This window comes from Ctenocephalides felis, unplaced genomic scaffold (genome assembly GCF_003426905.1).
Source record: "Ctenocephalides felis isolate EL2017-DRISC unplaced genomic scaffold, ASM342690v1 CF-g0.4_SCAFFOLD_01886, whole genome shotgun sequence".
NCBI lineage: Eukaryota > Metazoa > Arthropoda > Insecta > Siphonaptera > Pulicidae > Ctenocephalides > Ctenocephalides felis.
The window spans coordinates 77499658-77514807 of NW_020538040.1; the positions used below are offsets into that span (position 1 = coordinate 77499658).

At 28.6% G+C, this 15150-nt stretch overlaps 1 protein-coding gene across 1 annotated transcript in view; it reads right to left on the bottom strand.

Annotated features, from left to right (window-relative positions):
* The window catches only part of LOC113377217 (heparan sulfate 2-O-sulfotransferase pipe), a 65123-nt gene that overhangs the window by 34764 nt on the left and 15209 nt on the right, over positions 1-15150 (bottom strand). The gene's annotated exons all lie outside the window — the stretch shown is intronic.

The window sequence follows — 15150 nt, forward strand, 5'->3', positions numbered from 1 at the left end:
ATTTAACCGCAAAAATTTTTCGACAAAATGTGTTGACAGTACGCTAATGAATAACTAGTAATTCCAGAACTTCCGATTTGGAAAATAAGTTAAATTTTAATTTTAACCTTTAATCAAAAGTAATTTTAATCCTATCTAGAGTTCTAAGTTACTTCCCCAACAACCTAATATTTTTCTAATACTTACCCAAAATTCTAATCAATCTAACAATAATATTAGATATTTATTGTGTTACAAATGAATAAAAACTTATCCCATTTTTTTTATCACACGATAAAAATATTGCGTGTTTTTGTGCACTTACATATTATAACAAAGAATTATTTTATCTTATTTTAACATCGCTATCAAGAGTTCAGGTTATGTTTGAAAATCTATAAAAATAGTATTTTCTTTTGTTTTTAGTTTTTTTTTTTGGTTGTGATCACTCTTGTTTAGTTTACAATACATTTATAATTTTTAAAGATATGTTATTGAATTGTTTTATAAAATCTATTGTTAATTTCAAATTAGATTCAACAGATGTTTCTATATAACCTCTATAATGGCTTACATGTGGATGGGGCAAAAAGAACCAACTGAACCTTTACCCTGGCAAAAAAGTATATAATAAAAAATGTAAATAAAAATGTAAACTCAGTTAAAAAAAAGCAATTTTACAAGGAAAAAAATTAATAATTATACCAACTCTGCTCATAAATACTTCTGATAAAATACCAGATCTAAGTCATATACAATATAATCTTTGTAAATTTTTCATTGATTAAATATTTAGCTATTATTTTGTAAAATCAGACATTAGAAGAACTGTTGTCCCCTGACTGTCCCATTTTATCTATGTTTATGGGGTAAAATGGGCCATATGACAAATTTTAGAAAAAAAACTGTAGTTGTATATTTACACATGTTACATGTATGATGTAGTTCATTTGGTTTAAATAGTGTAATTACTTGAAGTTCAATTGGACCTTTGTACCCCGCCCTACCCCATATAACTATAAGTTTGCAGTCATAGTAGATAAATTAAAGTATAATACAGTGAAGTGAATCAATATCCATTAGTAGTTAAGGCGAACTTAAGCATCATTGATTTTTTTATCGGAACAAAATAATAGAAAATAAAATTACAAATGCAAGAAGTCGTTCTACAGTAGCCATTTTTTTGTCTGATTAAAACAAATTTTTATTTATTAATTTACATTTAAATCAAAGTAAAAATATTAAGAGACATAAATTAATTACTACAATAAAATATATACAATATGTTCTCACAGCTCAAAATGCAAAACTTTAATTTCTACAACTATTTATTTATTGATGTCAAAAAATGGCAAACAATTACTTTGTCAAATCAACTACACTGTTTTTTTTCGCAAAATATTTTAGCAAAAATCATTGCAATATTCTGACCAAAATCATAAGCATGCTTTGAAATTTTAGATTACATATATCATTTTCTCAGAAAATTTATAAGACACTAAATAAAAGAAACATAAATATATATATAGAACACGCCTTTTTACTGTAAATAATTTTTATGCTAAAAATTAAATTAAGTAAATCTTAAACTTGTATAATTTTTCAAAATGTAATAGATTCTTTTAAAGTGATTGCATTATGATGCGGATAATGCATCCGGATATGATTGATCGATCTGGAGCATCGGCCAGACAAATAGAATCCCGGGTCATAGCGTAACCTAATAAAATATAAATACTGTCTTTAGTTAATAAGAAAAGTAGCGTGATAAATTAATAATAGTAAACAAATTTAGCATGATATATGTAATAGCTAACACTTTTTTAGAAAATATTTAAGTAGGTGTTTGTAAGGTGACCATACGTCCCGAACTGTTTGGAACAGCCCCACTTTCCACCTAGCGCTCGAGATTTTTTTAAAAAACAATATTGATCCTTAATTGTTCCAAACTTTTGAAAATGTTTATTTTTAAATATATTTTAACTAAATTTGAAACAAAAGTCCTGAATACGAAACGTGAACTTCACTATAAAAAATTATACAAATATGTTTACAATGCTTAAAACCGCGGGAGATGTTTAACAATATTGAGAGTTTTGTATTCAATTATTCGGATTAATAAGTTTGTTTTATTAGTTAAAAAAACTGATGTTTATTTTATTACTAAATATAGTATTTATTGTATATAATTTTTATTATATTCAACTGAATTTGAAATAAAAAAAAATATGACCACCTTATAATTAGTATTAGAATAGTTACTATATATTACTCTTAAAAAAATCAATAGATATGGGTAATTATATCTCTTGATCTTCGTCGGAACACAACTTAATAGTTCAGCTAGTGGAAAACAATAATAATCTGTGCACAAAAACATAAATACTGAAGTAATATTAGGTTAATTTAATAATAATTAAATTGTTTCATATCACAGTCGATCTTGATTTTTTTTAAATTTTAATGAAATATTGAGCAATACTTATTTGAATGAATTTTGACTAATAAATATAGCATTAATATAAATAAAAAACTCAAGCTATATTACTAACTAAACACAACTTAAAGTCTTCATTACTCTAAACTTTGAAGTAACTTTAAAATGCTGCAGAGTCAAAAACATTAATCAAATGTGATTACCTTTAAAATAAATACGTGCACATGAAATTACATGTACTTCAGATAGTTTTAAAATAATTTAATAAAAATCAAATAAACATGTATAGAAGAGCTAAGGGCTTGTTGTAGTAGTTCGTCGAACTACAGGAGAGTCGCTGTGGCAATATTATGCAGAACGGTATACATGTTCAATGAGATGAAAATCTATTTCGTTCAAGATACTATTAAAAAACGCTTATTACTAGTCACCCCTAGTTACCCCCTAGCTCCCTTATATATGTGCTAAAAGAGTATGCAGAAATATCACGTTACCTATATTTCTTTATATTATACTAAAATTATTTTAATCATTATTAAAGAAAATCAAATGGTAGCATAAATAATATTTTATCTAATATAATTAGCGGATTGGTTACGAAATGAAAAACATATTGCATCAATATCCCTTATCAATAAATTTGATGAATTTTCACTAATGTATTATTACTGATTTTACTTTAGTCTTAGGGACCTACTCAATATTAAACAAAACCCAGAACAAAAGATTACCTGCAGAAGTGATTTTCTAACCATGCCTAGATCTAATACTGCTACTCTTGCTGGTGATATTGTAATTTTGACAAGCATTGCTAACACTGCTCTTGCTTCTAACATCTTACAAAACCACCTCAAAGAAATTTATTTCAAATACTTGGACAAAATGGTTGCGCATCACAATTAAATATAAGAAGTCAACCTTTATTACATTCACACTTAACAAGTCAACCTGTCAAAAAGTTTACATAAATGAAAGGAAAATTTGTGAAATATCTGGGTATTCAAATAAATCGCACACTAACATGAAAGTCGCTCATCGTTGGCAAACTCAAGTGAATTACACTCAAACTTTTTAATTTAAAGTAGCTTATTAGTCATAAATCAGAACCTATTATTAGATAACAAGCTGCTAATGTATACATTAATATTAAACCTATACGTACTTGTAGGAGCCAACTTTGGGGCTAATCCAATGCTAACCATACAAAACCGATTTTTGATACACCCATTGTTAATTAGCAAGAAAGTCATACTCAGAAAAGCAATTTGAACGCGAAATGAAACATGAAAAATTCACTATCATATAACAATGGCTCATTCGCTCCTTATTCGGCAAGATTACACTTATTTCGTTCAAAATGTTATAACTGTAGTAAGTATTCTCAGTTACATGTTTTATGTTCTGTTGCAACATAGAAATAATATTAAGCAGTACAAAATAAAAGCTACTGTTGCACTTATACATAACGAGTTTGTCCGGCGTGAGCAAAACTGACAATCCGAAACTCTGTGTGCGCGCCAAAATATTCTGCGCATGCGCAAAAAGGTTCAGCGCATGCGCCAAAACGTTCTGCGCATGCGCCAAAGCTTTCCGCGCTTGCTGTTTCAATCGGTCGCGAACTGCCAGTTTTGCTCACATAGGACTCAAATTGTTGCGAGAAGCAGAACTAATGTTATTTGTTTTGACATTTAAGAATGTAATAAGCGCTCACACAATTGCCGCCCAATTAGCTTTTTTTTAGCACAACAAATTGAGAGTAAAGTTTTTTAACTACTAACAAATTGAGAGTAACGCCAAGGAAACATAACTTATAAATATGCACCAAGAATATTTCTTGGTGCACCAATAATTAACACCTTATTTTCCAACGTACTCTAATTTGTGACATGTTATGTCATCATGTAAGGTCGGTAACGTAACATAGTCATATTATCTGACAATGCCCATTAATGAAAAAAATGTATTCCTTAGTCAATTGATTATTGGAGCAATTTTTACTTTTTCTGGTTTCTTCCTTTTGTTTCATCATGATTAACTTTCCGTAGGGTAAGTTATTGTAACCGTCTAAAAATCAAAAATCAAATTTTTTGCATATCTTTAGGTTTTACAGGTTTCTGAACATTTTGGCATAACTTGGAAAAATAAATGTGTGTGTGTTTTGTGTGGATGCGGTTCAGCCAATTTGGAATATTAAAAAAACATTCAATTCCTACTGAAGGAGAGACGTGCTAATAAGTTTTTAGCAAAGACATGTCCAGCAGTTTTGGAGTTACAAAGCTAAATGTGCAAAAAATGGCAGTTTTTGAGAAAATGTAAAAGCAAAAAAAAAAAAAAATCTATTCTTCTTTTTTTTTTATTTTTCCAAAAAATGTATTGAATATCGAAAATAATTCGGATTTTGATTTTAATTCTAGGTAAAATTCTAAAGCTCACTTATATACTTAAAATATCACTTATAATAATGTTTTTGAAAACATTTAATATTATGATACGGAAAGTTCCAGCAATTTGCCCTAAAGCATGATGCCATACACCTCCAGTTCTTGTATAATTTAGCCATATGCGTATAAACTTCTACTATTATTAATACTACTACACGAATGATTTTATTTGAAAAATATATTTTGTAAAGTTATGTTATTATTATTATTACTATGTGGAACCATGCATGCATACTACTATGTATTTTTGTTACAAAATTTTTATATCTTATATTATTTTTGTTACGTATTTAATTCTTCGATACCAAAATTTAATTCAGATATAATTTAGTACATTAATGATAAGGTGTACTGGGTTTTCCTTTTAAAATTCTATGTTATTTGTCAAACTAATTACTCAATGTCTTTCCATTTAGAGAGATTGTAATTTATAAGAAAAAAAAATTAATTCTCCAATAGTGAAGCACCCCAACAGATTTAATTCACATTGTATCAATTTAGGTTTATTCTATATCTATATATTTATATTTGTAAATCTCACATTGGGGAGGTTACTTATGCAATATAATATATGTTAATAGCAATTAAGTATAATATATGTTAATGCGAATGTGTAAATATATTTTTTTGTAAGTGTTGTGTGTTTCTTATAATTGGCCAAATAGCTTTTGAAAATTGTATTATTTTTGATTGGTATTTAAAAAAAACTTATTTGATATTATATTAGAGAAACAGGATTCTGATATTATTTACAACTCTTCTTATCAAAGTTTATTAATTATTATTGAATAAGTTGGTTTTTTTTTATATTTATACCAAAGCTTAGCAAAGAAGCATACTTAATATTTGTATTATATTAGTAATTTTTTTAAAAAATATTGAACCAATAATATTAAAATTATTATATTTATTACAATACAATTATTATATTTTTACTAATATTACTATTTTTAATATATTACATAATAATATTTACTAATGATTTTTATTACTATTTCTTAATTTTATCAAAGTTCATTATTATACAATGCTATATCCCAATGTTATTAAATTATTTAGATTTATTGAGATTGAATTATTTGTATCATTTTATTAGACATCATTTTAAGCCATAAAATGAAATTAATTACTAGCAGTGTTTAGTGGTGAGTAATTTTCATTTTGCAACAATATTCAATCAAAAGTAGGTGTTAGACAAAATTTATTATTATGGTAATAAAAACTAATGAAATCGTTTCATATGTTACTTTATGTCTTTGGCCTATTGAGAAGAGAGTTAATAAATTTCTTGATTTAAGACCAATAATAGTTATTCGAGAATTTGTTCGAAAAGCAATAGACAGCTTTCGCCTGTCCTTTCAATTTGCTTCGACGAGCCATGGCCCGAATAAATAAACGCGGAAAGGAAATAAATGCGAAAGGCGACCACAATCATCGATAGAAAATAATCAATCATTAATAATGATAATAATAATTCATTAAGTTCCGTACAGTTAAGTAAAAACCATGGAAGAGAAAATATATTTTAATTTCCAAATTTGTAGTCAGAGTGCCGACATTGATAAATAATTATGTAACTAATGGTGCGTAGCATCGCGCCTTAAGATAAATTGCTGGAACTTTTTGTACCAAAACTTGAAAATTTTTAAAGCTTCAATATTTTTAAATTTTGAAAAATTAAGTTAATTTTTAGGATTTTATGATAATCAGGCATTATCATAAAATTTATCAATTTTCTAACAGCAACTAAATCTAATAAAGAACAGTGGTAAAATTTAAATATTCAAACGATACTATTGACGGTAAACGTGGTGATGAACTTGCAGTTGATTGTGACTTATATTAATTAAGTTAATTGTATTGATGATGGTCTATTTAGTCTATTGTTTGAAAAATAACTATGTAAGTATTAAAAGATGGTAGTGTTTGATAATAAATTCATTAAGCAAAAAACTACAATTATGTAACTAATGGTGCGTAGCATCGCGTCTTAAGATACCAAACTTTTCATACCAAATTTTGAAAAAATTTTAACTTTGAAAAATTAAGTAAAATTGAGGATTTTGAAAACACTTGGATTTTTTTAAGCAATCGCACTGCCTAGTTATTTTAGAGTCGAAGTATCGAAGCGCGTAAGCGCTGCGATGCAATCTATCATTTAAACATTATTAATCTTGGTACGAAACCCACAGAAATGTGAATAAAAGTACTCATTATTTAAATCTTCATGAAATATCTGATAAATTGATGTGCATATGTCCTGTCTGATAAATTGATGTGTATATAGATTTGACCGCCAAAAGGTTTTTTTTTTCCAACTTTTTGGATGTCCGAAATCGCTGAAACTGCTTTGTCAAAAAATTAATCAATTATTCAGTCTATCAACACAAGTAAAATGTTTTTTGAAATATTTAAATTGGACCCACCTTACAGCAATTTACGATTCAATGCACCACTAGTTTTTAACAATTAAGAGATAAAAGCCATAGAGCTATGCTATTTATAAAATCTTCCTAACATTTATGGTGTAAAAAAATCCTATTCTTTAAATTTTTCTGTTTGTGCCCGTTTGTATATTCACCATAAAAAATAACTATGGCTTAGATGAAAAATTTATTATTCTGAGAAGAAATAATTTGCGACAATTTACATTCAATTGTCAATTGAAAAATTGACTCCATTCTCTCAAAAACTGAGTTGTCATTTTTGGCACTATTAGCCCTGTATCTTAGAAACGGCTAAACCCGTCTTTGCCTAAAACAAATAAGCATGTCTCCATGTCGATTCAAATCGAATATTTTTTTGATTATTCACAACGTGATCCGTGCTCTCAAAATCGTGGACAAAAAATTGAATTCAAACATACACACAATGGATGTATATCCATTATTTCTAACAATAAGATAAGCCATAATGTTCAGAAGTCTTTGAAACGTAAAGATATGCAAAACAAATTATTTTCGATTTTTTTGCGATTACTATAAATTAACCTACGGGAAGTTAATTACTAAATAAACCGCAGGAATATGATATGTCATGTAAATATTAAGTTGTTCGGTTAATTTTTTTCTATGAAAAATTTCATTTACTTCGTATTTAAACTGCCTAATAATTTGTTTCGAGAATTGCGGATTAAAAACTTAATCAATTATAGACAGTTTCTTTTTCACATTATATTTTTGTACTATAGAAGCAATAAACATAATCAATATAGAAAATATTTGTTGGTATATGGAGAAAATGTACGACAGCGTCAAAACTTGTTCATAAAATTTCTATCCGGCGACTTTGATGTCTTAAAAGCATCATTTGTAAGAAAATCGCTTGAAGCTCTACTAGTTGAAGCAAAGATTATAATTATAATTAATTTGAACCATTTTCACCTAGCATAACCTAGTAAAATACTAATAATCCATTAATTTCAATACAAGAACATTAACCAATTAAGTGCAATTAAGTTGGGTTTATATATAATATAATATATTCTTTCAAATAATAAAAAAGTAACTGATATATGAGTGTTTGTACGTAATCATATTTTAATAATAGAGCTAAAATGCTTCCAAATTGATAAAAACAATTTCTCTGAATGTTTTAAGTTTTAATATTAACTTTAAGATGGTCCGCACTTCAACCAAAGTTTCTTGGTTCTTCTTCCTAAGTAAATACTTATTTTATAAAGTATATCAAATTTTTGTTGTATTTTGTTTTATTTACAATCAAAATAAGTAAATACAATGTTGTTCTCAAAATTTTGATTCACTTGTCGCCAAGTTATAAAACTCTAAAAAAAAACAAATGGAAGCATGATATTTTCATAGAAAACTTTGGTTGGAGTGCGGACTATCGTGAAGGTAATATTAAAAGCAAATCATTATCAAATGATTTTTTTTAACATTTTGGAAGCAATATCGATATTACATATATATATATATATATATATATATATATATATATATACATATATACAGGGCCGGATTTAGAAATTTGGCGCCCCGGGGCACTGACAAAAATGCCGCCCCATCCCTGAAATTTTACGAACTTTCGAACTTTTTTTTAAAGCAATCGCCCTGCTTCAGCTGCGAAGTACAAGATATAGAAGCGCGTAAGCGCCGCGTCGCAGTCTAACGGATAAACAATGTTACAGAACTTATATAAATGCAAACAAAATTTATACTTATTATTATAATATCTGATAATTTAATCTGCATATGTCTTATGATCACTTTTGTCCGCCAAATGTTTCTTTTTCAAATTTTTTTATTGGATCATCGAAACCGCTAAACCTGCCCTCCACAGATTTAAGCAGTTATTTATTCTGCAATTTTTTTTGAATGTTATTGGAGCCTTTTTTCTCAAAAACTAAATTATCATTTTTAGTTGGACCTGTCTTAACCAATAACTAATCAGCACGTCTCCTTATCAATAGGAATTGAATCATAAATCAGTTGATCCGTGCTCTCGAAATCGACTTGAATAATTAAAAAACATTAGATTTGTATTGATGAGCAGACGTGCTGATTAGCTTTTGGTACAGGCAATTACGAAAAATGGTAATTGAGTTTCGATATTTTTTCTCTTTTTTGCAAAAAGTTCATAATTTTCGAAAAATTTGAAAATACAAAAAATGTGTTTTGTCTTTTTTTTCATTTTTCTATAAAATTGAAAGCTCTTTATAAAATGCAATTTTCAGTAGGGGATGTTTCAGTAATTTGTCTTAAGGCACAAAGCCATGAGTCACTGGTTTAAATTTTTTTTCGACGCTATAAGCTTGGAAGTGCACAAATACGTCATTTTAAGAGGGCTCGAGAACTGAAGAACATATTTTTCTTAAACTTTCAGCTTGTTTACGGATCTTTATATTAGCCAAATTGCCAAATTTGATAACTTATTAACCAGTGTGATAATTTACTAAAGGCAAAATAATAAATTTTAGTTATCGTTTATTTCAACCCAAAATTTGCATTGCATTCGTATTATGTTTTGTTAATTGTATTTCTTGAAATAAAAAATGTTGTTAAAAAAAGTTGATTATATTGTATAGAATTTTTTTCTCACTATCCAAATTTTGCCGCCCCCCAAAATTTGCCGCCCTGGGCAGTAGCCCCGATTGCCCCTACTGTAAATCCAGCACTGCATATATATATATATATATATATATATATATATATATATGTATATAATTTATAGTTGTAAGATGGATAACTTATTTAATATTCCAATAAGATGTTGGACTAAGTACACAACTGTATTAATAGTTATAACAAGTTGGCTATAGACAAGAAAATATGGGGAACTAAAGTTTTTTCGCGTATTGCAAACGTCCAAAATTTGCCGTTTTTTTACCTAAAAATAGGTTATAAAATTAATTATATACCATCATCAATGAAAGCGGTTTCATTATGTATCGGTTGACAATAAACATAACTCAATATGATAATTTGATCGCACGGAGACGATCCGAAAGATACATTCTAGACGACACCGTTACTAGAGAAAAAATGTTCGGGGCTTTTATCGTCATCAACGGTAATCACCAATTTGATCTCATGAATAATTTATCAGTGGACCAAATCCAGTCATCTCCAGTAGTCCACCTGTGATATATTTCATACCACCTATAGAGCGCTATTGTTTTAAATTAATTTAGAAAGCACAGCCACTTTCGGATTACCTTAAACGAATATCTTATTTACGTCATAAATCTTTAAAAATATCTTCTTTTTGAAATTTATTACAGAAAAATATGACGTTTGCAGACAGGACCAAACTCGTAATTTTCATTCAGAACAAATATATATATATATATATATATATATATATATATATATATATAAATATAAAGTAATATAGTATAATATGAATTATAACGTCAATCAAATCTCTAGGGTCAAATTCTTCCAGTAAACTTATTTTTTAATACTCTACATTCAAAAGTTTCCAACGTTTTTCTAAATTTATTTGGTAATAAATTTATTTTTACTGCAAAAACGTTCTCGTATAAAAATTTTGTTGCAAATAAAATGAAAATTGTATTGTTCACAATTATGTACAATCAGCAGTTTGTTCTATTTAGCAAAAAAAATCGGTCGATTGGAGAAATATTTAAAGAATATTTTTTTTTTACATCAAATTATTAAGAAGATATCATGAATATCATAGCTCTATGACTTTTATCTCTTGCATGTTATAAACTAGTGGGGCATTGTATCGTGCCTTGAGGCAAATTGCTGTAACTTCGCCCCCTATTTAAAAGAATTAAATTTTTGAGAATTTTTGATAATATTTGACTTTTTTTAATTTTGAAATTTTCTAAATTATAATATTCATAAAATATCTTATGATTTGATATGGATCTTCAAAACGGGTGGACCTGCCTTTGCCAAAAACTAATCAGCACATCTTGCCATCAATAGATATCGAATGCTTTCTGAATCATTAAAATCGGTTAAACCGTGCGCCCGAAATCTTGGACGAAAAATTGTATCTGAACATATACACACACACCAAATGTTCAGAAACCCTTAAAACGTAAGATTAGGCAAAAAAAAATATTTTCGATATTTTGGTATTGCTATAACTTACAGAAATGTAAAAATATATAAAAGTGACTTCATTCGTCTCAATTCTCACATGCTTCGGGCTAAATTGGACCTTCTTATCAAATCATTATTGCCTGCTTGCAAAATAAAAATATTTATTGAGTTCTAAGAGCAAAAGTACTAAAATATCTTTTTTTTAATCAAATTTAATAAAATTTTGAAAAATCTACAATATACTGTCTATATGTTCATTATTATTTGACGAGATCTATTAAATTTAAACTTTTTGTATTTGTTATTCAATTTAATTTATATTTTAATATGTTGATTGTGTGCCAAAATAGATTACATTATTATTAACAACAGATTATAATCAAATATATGTATATTAGAGCAAATAGATTTGTATGGTCAAAAAAGTTGCATACGCACATATGATTTTCGGATACAAAGGGTCTAAATAAGATACTTTGCTAAAGAAACCATACCTCTAAAATTAATTTTGATGTTCTGTGCATCGACCCAAAAATAAGGGTTAAAATTTGAAAAAATCCATTTTGATCCATTCAGAGTCCAAATGTACGACCAACCCCCAATAACTTTTAAAGGCCTATCCATACAAGCCCGTTTTTCAAATTTTACCTCTATCTTTGGGTCAATGCACATCAGACATCAGAATTCATTTTAGAGGTATGGTTTATTCAACAAACTATCTTATTTTGATCCCTAGAATCCGAAAATCATATCAAATAAATCACTCGACCAATATCCAAACATAATTGTTTTAACAAAAGTCTCATATTAAAATCTAATTTTTAAAAATATGTATTTGCACAAATTGTTGTTAAACAAGGTCTAGACCTACATGTTTTCCCGTTTGTATTGTTGAGTATGGAGATTTCAAAATTTTCTTATATATAATTTATTCAGTTGAGCAAGTACCACGATACATTTATGATTTGATCAAGCTTTTATTACTTACTGTTTGTATTATTCCAATATGTATGAAAGGAATCGGCAATGCCCGAAAGTCAAATGTCGTAAGGATAATTTCAGTATTATTTTATGATTGAAATCAGAGTAAGAGACTTTGAAGTTTGTGATATTATCCTCTCATATATTACCAATCTATAGTATTGTAAAGTTAACGTTGATCGATTCGTTTTGTAATAATAAATGCTATATAATTAGTATATAAATATAATATTTGAAAACGTAAACTTATTTTACTATTATTGCTATGGGTAAAAAGATATCCATTACCCAGCAGTCGCTCACTTCAGTTATATAATTGGACTTCCCTTTCGTAAATTATAATGAGAATCACTTTCTGTGTACTACAGCTCTTAAAGAAAAAAGAATTCAAGAGAAACTGGATCGGATTCATGTTGATGTTGATCAAAAAATACTTTTCTATACAAGTTGTGTTCAGGTGGGATGGAAGAACTAGGGCGAACATGAATACATTATGTCTTATGCAAGAAGGAAAAAATACAGGGAATTGAAAGACATGAACAAGTAGAGGCATAATTTTAAAATTTCTATATAATTTCTCCTCCTACAATTGAAAGCTCGTGTCACAAATGAATGTTTCCCAACCGGTCTTGAAACATAAGTAATATTAATGAAAAAAATAACAGAACCTGATCGACATCGTTAAAGTAAGAATCATCTGCAGATTTCGGAAATGAATACGAAAAATTAAGAATAGAATAATTACTGGATTTTTAAGATAAAATTACCTATATTAAAAATGACAACCCACAAAGCCATGTCACATGTAATAGTTTTAGACTCTGCTTCTAGATTTATTTTGCTAAAAATAAATCTAAAAGCTTTATCCGTTTTTATCCGTTGGTAGTTGTCCAAAGTAAATATAAATAGCTTCAATATTTTGGGGTTCAAAAATTACTGCTTTATGTTAAATATAATGTGATTATATAACGCTTGGTAAAATAGTGAAGAAAGTTAGTGAAAAAAAGCTCAGATAATCGTCACACAAGTCTAGTCAACTTTTGATTATGCAAAATATTTATTTAACGGTTAACTACGAATAAATTGTTCTACTTGAATAAAAAAGAACAACGTTACTAGAATAGAAACCTGCCAAAGCAAGAGTATAAACTTCTGAAAATTTTCAAAATCAATCAAAACGTTGTTAATCGTTAAATGATGATTTGATCGATCAATCAAATCATCGTGGGTCAGTCAAATTCATACAATCGGAACAGATATTTCCGAGAGAATGTGAGCAAATGTCAAAAATAGAAATACTGTTATTATTCATTAGTGATGTTTTATGGTAGCTGAAATGTTATTTCACTATGCAGTGACATCTGCAAAGTTTATAGAGAAAATGGAGTAACTGGTGGAGTGTGACTGTGAGAAACTGAACTGGTCTATGAGATATATTTTCTGTAATGGGAAAAATTAAAGCAGCTATCGGTTGTGTTGTGCAAGGCCGCTGGCATTCCAAATGCCTATGCGTAGGATATGATGTATTATCGGGGCTTGGATAAGGAACATGTAAGCTGCTTTAGCAGAAACATGCTCTACTAATGATCTTGCCGTTGATTTACTTTACAAATCGAGTTGTCCATGTCTTGTTGGAAGTTTCTGCCTTGTCGGCCAGTTTCGACGTGGAATGAGCGAGTGCTCCGGGTTTAACTGTATTGTCCAATGCAGCTGAGGTGAAAGTGCTTATTTGTTTGGGATGCAGTGGGAGATATTTGAGCGCATACATGCCTTTAAGTAGGTTGATCGCTGTTACATTTAGTCAGGATTTGCTTTCTGCAATGATTTTCTGGGCCGGTGACTCATTAGAGCTGATATCTATTTGCCTTTCAATTGACTCTTTGCTAACTTACACTTTTAGTTTTAGATAGATAAATATTAATACTGACAATTATTATAGAAGTAGCATTCCAATACGTATTAGTTCAATAATATATCGTATGCCTCCAAAATATTTATCATGCCAAATGTTATATATCTCATATTACACTCAAATACAAAAATACAAAAATCGTACCGTCTATATTATTAACATACATATTAGACCGCTGTACAATTTATAACTTGCCGAACATTTACAACTTTAATACATATAAAAACATAAAAATTTTTGGAGACTGGGTACGGTTGTGCCACTTTTTTTATCAGCAATGATTTTGCTACTTTACCAGTAAGGAGGCGTCCATCAATCACGTGATCGATTATTTAAGCATTTTTGGACTTACCTACCCCTTGGTGATACGTGGTGATATTCAAAATTACCCCCTCCTCCACCAAACAGACGTGTATTTTTAGTTACGAGAAAAAAATGTTTTTTTTAATTTTTTTTGAGAACGTTTGGATTTCTTAAAAAAAATCACTTAAAAAATAAATACACGTAATATTTTACTATACCCTCCCTCTCCCACGTAATTAATGGACGCCTCCTTAGAGAAGTTAATTAAATGGTAATTTGATCATTTGTCTACGAGGGTATACTGACATACTATCCTCAAATATGGTGGATTAGTCACAAAATCAAACCATACAAGAAAAGGGCGAGTGTCACAACCGTCCACACCCGAGAGACGGTGGTGAAAGACATAAAAATAAATTAACCCTTTACACTCGCCAATTCCGAGATTTATATAAATTTTGCCGCCACAGCGGCGGCATGCAAGTGGAAAGGGTTAAAAAATAATAGATAATTTACCAGAATGGTTTATAACGACAATACAATATTACCATTTAAACGAAG